The sequence below is a fragment of the Rhineura floridana genome, chromosome 9, assembly GCF_030035675.1.
Source record: "Rhineura floridana isolate rRhiFlo1 chromosome 9, rRhiFlo1.hap2, whole genome shotgun sequence".
NCBI lineage: Eukaryota > Metazoa > Chordata > Lepidosauria > Squamata > Rhineuridae > Rhineura > Rhineura floridana.
In genome coordinates, this window is record NC_084488.1 from 71,436,408 (window position 1) to 71,445,617 (window position 9,210).

Sequence of the window (9,210 nt, forward strand, 5' to 3'; positions counted from 1 at the left end):
AGTATAGAATAGTATAAAAAAAGGGGTGGGGGAACAGTCGCTTACATACGTAGGTTCTCTCTCGACCCCCAAAAGCTGTTAAAACGATGTTAAAAACAATGCCAAATGGTGTTAAAGGATGTTAAAAAAGATATAGACGGCGGAGTACTAACTCCAGCATCCTCCTACGCCGCCATCTTCTCAATTCTGCTTTTCATGCTGTTTCATGAAGACATTTCACTATTCTTCGGAAGACTCTACATGGGTGCACACAAAACATATAAACCTTGCTTGTAAATGTATGAGCAGGTATTTTAATATGAGAATGCATAAAATACATTGCTCAGTCTCATGAACCAACTGCTTTTGCAGTAACAATAGAGACTATAGATAAGTGCTCTTCTGGAATTTCTCATCTAAAACCAGCTTTGCAGAAACTGGCAAATCTGTGTTTAATTTCTTGTAAACCAGGAGTTCTGTAGCTCTGGATGATCATGAACTGATATCACCTATGAAGATATGCAAACTCTGGAAACGTGATTCCATCAGGAATGGCATCTAGTTTCTGTTCAGATAACTTGACATGGTTTTAGCTAAGACTAACCTTCCCCAGCCTGGTGTCCTGCAGATGTTTTGGACCAACTCTCATCAGCCCCAGTCAGCATGACCAATGATCAGGGGTGATGGGTGTTATAGTCCAAAGAACTCTGGAGAACACTGGGTTGGGGAAGGCTGGCTAGATATGACCCACTTAGGAAAAAACAACACTTCTAATTGGCATGTAGCCAGTGCAAAGCGTAAAGTGCCAGTGTGAATATATTCCAAGTATAATTCAAAGAATCATCCAACCAAGTCTATTATTTATTTGGTGGCCTTATAACCAACCCTGTTTGTCCATTGTAGAATGCAGAAGGTCACTGCTGGGAGATGATGAGCAGGTGAATGAACTGCTGATGTTGTGGATAATATCATTAGGTCCTGTAACAGAGGTCCCGCTGCGCTAGCTGCGCGAAGCCTGGGCGAGCGGAGCGCAATTGCAGCTGAGGAGGTAATTGAAGCCACAGAAGCCATGGAGGTTAAGGGCAGCGTCACGCGTCGCGCTGATGCTGATGCGTGATGTGCCGCACGGAGGGGGCGGAGTGCCAATGGGCTATTTAAGCCCACGCTGCCCCCTCCATCTTCCTCTTGGCTCGTGCCACCCACCCCGCCCTCACTCTTTTATGGTATGTCCAGGGTCGCTTCGGGGCCGAGTAGGAATTTTTATCCTGCCCATCCTTGTTGGTGGGCAGGTTTTTCGCCTACTCCTCACTCTAGGGGATGGAGAGAATTGGGTTAGGGGGTGTTGTGATTAATAGGTTGTTTTGGCTAATTTGGTTTTTTAAATCAACACCCTAATGGGCAGGTTGGGGACACGGATGCAGTAAACTGCGGGAAGAGAAATAGGTAACGATAGCTAGGTGGCCCCCTTAGGCACCTTTGGAGGTGATTGGTGGTTCCGGGGGCCTGTCTCTCAGGGTTTTATGGCCCGAGGGCAGGATATGGGCTGCTTTTGGGGCCAACTTACCTCATCCACCCGAGGGTTCTATGGCCCCGGTGGGTTGGTGATGTGGGAAGGACTCCCAACTCACCTACAAGGTGTGGCCAGGGCAAGGGGTAAGCAAAAGGGGCTTGCCCTTTGCCCCAGTAGGGGCTGGTCGCCCGAGAGCTGTAGGGCAAGCTGCTTGCCTATAGTTAGTTCCCGCGCTTAAGTTTCCCCTCTGCAGGTCACTTTAAAAGTTTTGGTTATAGTTTAATAAAGTGGCCCTTAGCTGCTGTTGTCTGCGTATTATTTCACCCATCGACCGCAATTGTCAGAGTAGACATGGGGACAGAGTTGGCATCTGGATCTGCTATAGGGTATGGTCCCAGTATCCATATCCCATATGTGGTCTGTTATTGCTGATGAAATTTAGGTGGAGTGGGGGGTTACAAGCAAGTGCAGGCCTGCCACTCAGGGCATGTGAAAGTGAAGTGTCATTGTCCAAGATGGGCTGTAAATAATCAATGATATGTCTGAATAGTTTTAACTGGGAATTGTAAATGACAACATGTGGTGGTCTGTCATTTTCTCTTCTAGGTCAGTGTCTATGCAAACAGACTAGACTCTACATAAAAGAATGAATGGACACAAATCTGACATCAGCAATGGCAATATTGAAAAAGCAGTAGGAGATCTTTTCAACATCATAGGACACTCTGTAACTGATCTTAAGGTGGGCAGAGGGAGACTACAGTGTGGAACCACTGAATTACAGTTAATCAAGAGTGCTACTCGGTTCTTGTGGACTGAATCAGCACAGTATATTTTTGTCACACTGCACGTGTTTAATTGGCTTACCAATGCCAAGATGTCTGAGTTGTCAATGCAACTTTTATAAATGATAACAATGTAATTATTGCTATCTATAATTTTATGCATTTCTTTTCCTTTTGACTTCACTGTTTACAGTTATACACACACACACACACACCATGTGCATATATACCTGCAACTCTATAACTATTCCTCATAACTATTCCTGTGATTGTAATTTGTTTTAATTTTTTTAATATTGAATTTTTAACTCTTGTAAGATGCCCTGGGACCTACTGGTGAAGGGTGGGTAATAAATGTAACAACAAAAACAAAGAACAGAGTATAACACTTCATGCATCTGATGAAGTGGACTGTAGTCCATGAAAGCTTTTGCCACAATAAATTGGTTAGTCTTTAATAAGCCACAAGAATCTTTGAGCACCTCTGTTAGTAATTTGCAGAAGGGATTCAAACACATACCAGGAAATTTAAGTTTGTGCAATTAAAGTGGATTAAAGCACTCTGTCACCCTAGCGCAACTAATCCACTTTAAAAAAGAAATAGACTTTTTGCGATTTGGGAAGCGATCAGGAAATACACTGAAAAGTGTGGGAAGACCTATAAACACCCTGTGAACAAATCAGGATGCATGTAAGAGGGACGCTGTTTGCTGTAGAACCTCCCACAAATAAATCAGAACAAATGCTCAAATAAAGATCAGATATAGTCTGCGTGAGGAAATCAGGATGAATGCTCAATAAACAGATCATCTGCAGGAGTCCTTTGGTATTATATGTGGAAAGTATGTGTGGGAAGAGAAAGATGATATGCTGGCTCAGTTTTCTCCCAATATTGCTAATCACTTTTAATTTTATTTTTAAATCATCTTAAGTACAGTTAGTAATTACATTAATTCCTTCTCGTTTTAATAAAGCAATTTTTCTCAAATTAGTCTTAATCACATATTTATTTATTTAAGGAAATTCTCCATAAAGTGGCTTACAACATATTGAAAACACAAAGCCACATTTATATTAGAAAGCATTAAAATATACAATCAACACCCTCGGCAAAATTATAAAATCAAAGCCAGCATAGACACAACACAGTCAACACAGGTGTCCTCCAAATGTATATCTTCCCCATTCAACCTCCACCATGTTAAAAACCTTGACTTTTTTTAATTGCTTGGTTCAAAACAGAAGAAGTACATCTGTTTAATAATAGCAAACTTGTCTCTGCCACTCTTACAGCAGGATGTTTGACATATCCTGTAGCTCTGCTATTTGCATTGGTCTAAATGTGCGCTGAATGAACATGCCAGTGTTTCATAGCTTTGACGAAAATGGATTCTGGCATTCAGTGTACAACATATTGTTATGGACACACATGGTGAAGGCATTTAAAACAGGCATTTAAAAGTTATCCCACACGGACAAAGACTGCTGGCATGGGGAAGGGCAGGACCGCCCCCAGGCATGCCGGGGCCCTTGGGTGCCAACCTGCCCTGGGCCCCTCTGCTCCCCCTCCGTGATCCGTGGAACTTAAGCATCCACGGACTGCAAGACAGGAGCTTCTGCTCCCCCCACCATCCCCCCACTATCCCCATGCTTCACCTACCTTTCCGTTTTTTGCGGCGTGTGCAGGTTTGTCATCAATGAAGATGGCGGCCGAGGTTTCCCTAAGGGGCTGAAGCCTCTGCCACCATCTTTGTTGAAGGCACCAACGCACGCGTGTAGCACGCATGCATGCCATCAGGAAAGATGGCGGCAGAGGCTTCAGCCCCTTAAGGAAACCTTGGCCGCCATATTAATTGATGGCAAATCTGCGTGCTGCAAAAAACAACGGAAAGGTAGGTAAAGCAGGGGGATAGCAGGGGGATGGCAGTCTGCGGATGCTTCTGCAAATCACGGAAAGAGAGCGGACGGCCCCCTGTAGCTCCAGGGGCCCTTGGACTAGTGCCCCACCTGGCCGCACTTTAGAACCAGCCCTGGGGAAGGGCATTTCAGCAGCAAATAACATTTAAATTGGCACTAACTTGCAGAAGAAAAAACCTCAAGGAATCCCAGTTAATTTAACTGAATTTGAAATACAGAAGATAGAATTCCAGGATTTAAAACTTTAGCTTTAATTTTTCACAGTCCTATAGTGGTTTATGTGGATCCTTTGAGTAAAGAATATGTACTGGAAAAGCAACTTGGTGTCTGAGATTCCACTTGTGCAGGTTGTTCATGCTAAGCTTGTTTATTGCACATGAAATTACTTTCTGGTCTGATCTATTCCCAATAGCAAATAAATCTTTCAAATCTCAAAACAATTGGATGCTTTTAAACTCTTCCGCTAACAACAGACATGAAGCCTCAGACCACTTTGAGTCTTGCTGTCTCCCACTTTGTTAACAAATTGGAAATACAGGGCAGCCTCCCCCCTCTTTATGCCGTCTCCCTCGTACCTGACCGGGATGCAGCTTGCTGCTTTCACCTGCACCGGGCTGCCGCCGCCGCCGTCACATCGAGCCGGGCTGGAGCTGGAGCTGGGCTGGGGCTGGGGCCTTTCAGCGGGTCTGGTGCCGCGGCCTGTCCCTGGGAACACCATGCTGTTGCGATGATCTTTCGGTGAATGCTGAGGGCGGGGGAGCGCCCCTGCAGCCGCCACTATCTTACCATCTGACCTCTGTCTGCTTGCCCTTAATATCGGCAGTATTTACATCTTAATGCCTTTGTTGTTGGCTTCTGAAGAGAACTTCCCTGTTAGTCGCGACGTGAAGGGGTTTGTTTGCCGCGCCCCACCCCCCTGCTGAATGTACTGGATGTTGGATGCTGAGATCAAGAGGGGGTGTTGTTTTTTGGTCTTGCATATGGACTATCACTCACACCGGTCTTTGTGCAAGGGTGGGAAGACTCATATCACGAGTTTCCATCTGAAGGCACACTTTTTGGACTATACAGATGAGAAGCCTTATTGTAACTGAGTTAGTCTCTATGTTATTGTTTAGCTTTCTTGCTTAGTGTTTGGTGTTTTTGATGTTTTATATGTTTTTTGCTTTGTACGTCGCTCAGAGTGGCTGGGTAGCCAGCCAGATGAGCGACTAAGAAATAGAATAAATAAATAAAAAATAATAAATAACAAATGTCAGAAATATATAGGCAGCTTTTATGATGGTGAGCTCAGAACATTGTTAACAGCTCCCTTTCTTCAAAATGGATAAAGAAATTATTACTATAACTCTGAACTTCATCTGGGGGGGGATATTGGGTTGGATTCATAGATTCCATGAGCAGAGTTTAGTTGCCCTAAGGGCCAAAGGTAAGCCAGTTAGCACCCTCACTGGCCGATTATTGGCATTGGCATTTTAGTCAAAGGCCTGTGGCTTTACTAATGTGACAGCCAACTTTAGAATATGCAAGATGCTTGAAGGATGGGCCAGAATATCTTGCCTGTGTCAGCAGTATGCTGATGATACCCAGCTCTATTTCTCTGTAACATCTGAATCAGGAGAGGCCGTGAAAGCCCTGGACCGCTGCCTGGACTCTGTGGTGGACTGGATGTGGGTCAATAAACTCAGTCTGAATCCTAGCGAGACAGAGGCACTGTGGGTTGGTGGTTCTCGAGTTTGCATAATTGGTCAGTTGCCTGCTTTGGATGGGGTCGTACTCCATCTGAAAGAGCAGGTCCGAAGTCTGGGGATGCTCCTGAATCCATCTTTGTCGCTAGAGGCCCAGGTGACCTCTGCGGCTAGGAGTGCTTTTTACCAGCTTTGGCTGGTAAGACAGCTGTGGCCGTTTCTGGATGGGAATAGCCTGACCACTGTTGTCCACACACTGCTAACCTCCAGGCTGGATTACTGTAATGCGCTCTATGTGGGGCTGCCCTTGAGGTTGGTCCAGAAGTTGCAGCTGGTGCAAAATGCGGCGGCAAGACTGCTCACTGGGGCAGGGTATCACCAACATGTCACCCCGCTGCTGAAAGTGTTGCACTGGTTGCCCATTTGCTACTGGGCCAAGTTCAAGGTTCTAGTTTTGATGTATAAAGCCCTATACAGCTCGGGACCAGGATACCTGAAAGACCGTCTTACTCCTTATATATCCAGTTGATCACTGTGCTGTGCAGGTGAGGGCCTCCTGCAGATACCATGTTATCAGGAGGTTCCTTCTGCACAATATAGGAAATGGACCTTTAGTGTGGCGGCACCTACCCTGTGGAATTCCCTCCCCTTGTATTAGGCAGGTGCCATCTCTGCTATCTTTTTGGCACCTTTTGAAGACTTTCCTCTTTCAACAAGCCTTTAAGTTGAGACCTATCCCAGTCTGCGTCCGTGTTAGAATTGCTTGTTAATATGTGTTTTTTAAATATTTTTTAACCCTTTTTAATAAAATGTTTTTAAAGCTTTTTTTTAAAAATGTTTTTAATGTTGTGTTGTTTTAATGTATTTTAAGGTCTGTTTTTATGATGCTTTAAAGTGTTTTTAGTGTTTCTGTGTGCTACCCTGGACTTCTGCTAGGAGGAAGGGCGGGATATAAATCAAACAATAAAATAAATAAATAAATAAATATCACCCACCATCCAAGCTAAGAGGCAGCTGTTTACTCCCAATATTATTTTGCAATTACTCCCAAGGTTTCAGGGCTTCTGCTTCTCTGCATTTGAGGTAACTCTTTTCACTGCAGTTGTCCTTACAGCATTCTATGGGGCATTTCACGCCAGTGAGCTGTTCGCTGCCTCTAGGCATGACCTGTCCTGCAGGGCCTTACAGTTCAGTGACTGTTGCTTATCCAAGTCGGCAGCCTGTCTTACGTTGTGAATGTCTAAGACAGAACAAAAGGCCGGGGGTATTCAAGTTGCGTTAGGTTCTTGCCCCGTTAGGCATCTATGCCCTGTGGCAGCATTGGGGGCCTTCTTGGCACTATGGCCTCCAGGGCAAGGATCTTTATTCATTCATCAGGACAGGATGTCACTCACACAATTTCAATTCTGGGCAGTCCTCAAGTGAACTCTGTTGGCATGCGGCTGTGACCCATTGGCCTTTGGCCTACATTCCTTCTGCATAGGGGTGGCTACTGCCGCAGCTTTGATGGGCCTGCTGGCCTCTGTAATATGGGCAACTGGCAGATGGCAATCTGCAGCTTTCAAAGCATATGTCCGATGTTGATGTTATGACACTTGAGCACAGAGGCATTTGGTGATATTTGGGCAGTGGTGCAGGTGTTGGGACATCCCACAGGCAGTTGGCGATCTGCATTTTTCATGGTCACATGGTTTTTCGCATGCATTGAATGGCAGCCAAGGGCAGATAGCGATCTGCATTTTCATGTTCACTTGGATGGTGGTGTGCACAGCACTGCATTTGAGGGCTGATAGTCCAGGGCAGATAGCAATCTGCATTTTCGTGTTCATTTGGATGTGGGTGTGCAAGGAAATGCAGTCCAGGGCACATAGCAAACTGAACGTTCTGGTTCTGTTGGTATTTTGATGTTGATGTTATCCTGCTTGTTAATGGTTTTTTCTTCAATTTCCATAGGTCTCAGGTGACTTCCGGACCCAGTGAAAGTCTTGTTATGTGGGCATTCCATCCTCTTCTGGGCCTGCAGGAGGGCATCATCCTTGGATTTTGAAACTCAGCTCTGCCTTTCTGCCAGAGCTAATTTGCATTGGATAGTTAGGAGGGGCATGCGATGGGGGGGTGACCTTCTCCCTACACTGTGCAGGGCATTTTCAAATAGCCCTCTGGTTAACATTCTGGTCGTTCATTTGGGTAAGAATGACCTAGTTCAGCGCCCAGGTTTAGATCTGTTCTATAACGTGGTTCAAGATTCTGAATGGATCAGGTGCAATTTTCCCCATCTGCTGATTGTCTGGTCTGCACTATGGGAACAGCGAGTTTGGATGGGGGCCATTCACCCTAATAAAACCAATAAGGCCAGGTGTGAAGTGAACAGAAGGATCAGGAAGCTTGCCTTGGAAAAAAGGTGGTGTTACATCCCTCATACAAGGATTTGTATCAATTTTTCCCTTCTTTTTAGAGAGGAAAGCGTTCATCTCTCTGAGTTAGGATGTGACATGTTCTTGGGGCATTTGCACAAGGAGTTGTTGGAGTTAATGGGACGAGGCATATAAGCATGAGCTATGTGCCTCTCATGGCATTGAGTTCGGGCAGGTGAGGAATTTGGAGGTGAGAGATGTTGGTATACTGAGGCATTTTTTGGTAAGGGCGCCCCTGAGGACTCTTGCAGACCTCTGGGTCTGCGGGTAACTGGGGGGTGCCCACGTGCACTGTCCTGCACATTGGGGTGAACGTGTGTACAGCAGGGCTAGGATGTGCATGGGGAGTCAGCTCCCAAGGCTCACATGGCAAGGAGGGCGTCTTAGCCCATATCCTTGCCAGAGGAGCCATAGCTATCAGCTGTGACACATGCCCAGGGGTCTGGGAGGATTGCATCCCCACCAGAATAGTTCAATTCGTCACCTGCCCATGTGTTACAAGTTATGGAATGGATATGATTGGATATAATTGAATTCTGATTCGTTATATGTTATATTATTTAAATATAACACTTAAACCAATGCTACGTCTCATGAGTCTTCTTTGTGGGTGTAGGGGCAACATGTTAGAGAATAAGCATATGATATTAAGAACAATGGTATTTAAAAATATATAAAAACCAGCAGTTAAAATATTTAAAAACAGCATCCAAATTAGATATTAAAAGCTGGAGACTTCTTACAGAGATTGTGCCTTCTATGTTCCTCTCTTCTTTCTAACATAGAAAGAGCTACCAAGAAGCTGTTTTTGTCTGACCATTGAGATGGTGATAGAGGCAGATGGAAAATGACGGTCTCTGGTGGTATTTGGGTATTATTGCCTCTTTGCCAACCTTTTATTGCTGTTACCAATGACT

General features: G+C 45.0%; 1 long non-coding RNA gene across 1 annotated transcript; it reads left to right on the plus strand.

Annotated features, from left to right (window-relative positions):
• Positions 1 to 963: 963 nt before the first annotated feature.
• LOC133363856 (uncharacterized) lies at positions 964 to 7,972 on the plus strand. The gene is made up of 3 exons (XR_009757784.1): positions 964 to 1,027; positions 2,096 to 2,231; positions 7,833 to 7,972. It is a non-coding gene; the product is annotated as an uncharacterized LOC133363856 (long non-coding RNA).
• The last annotated feature ends 1,238 nt before the right edge of the window (positions 7,973 to 9,210 follow it).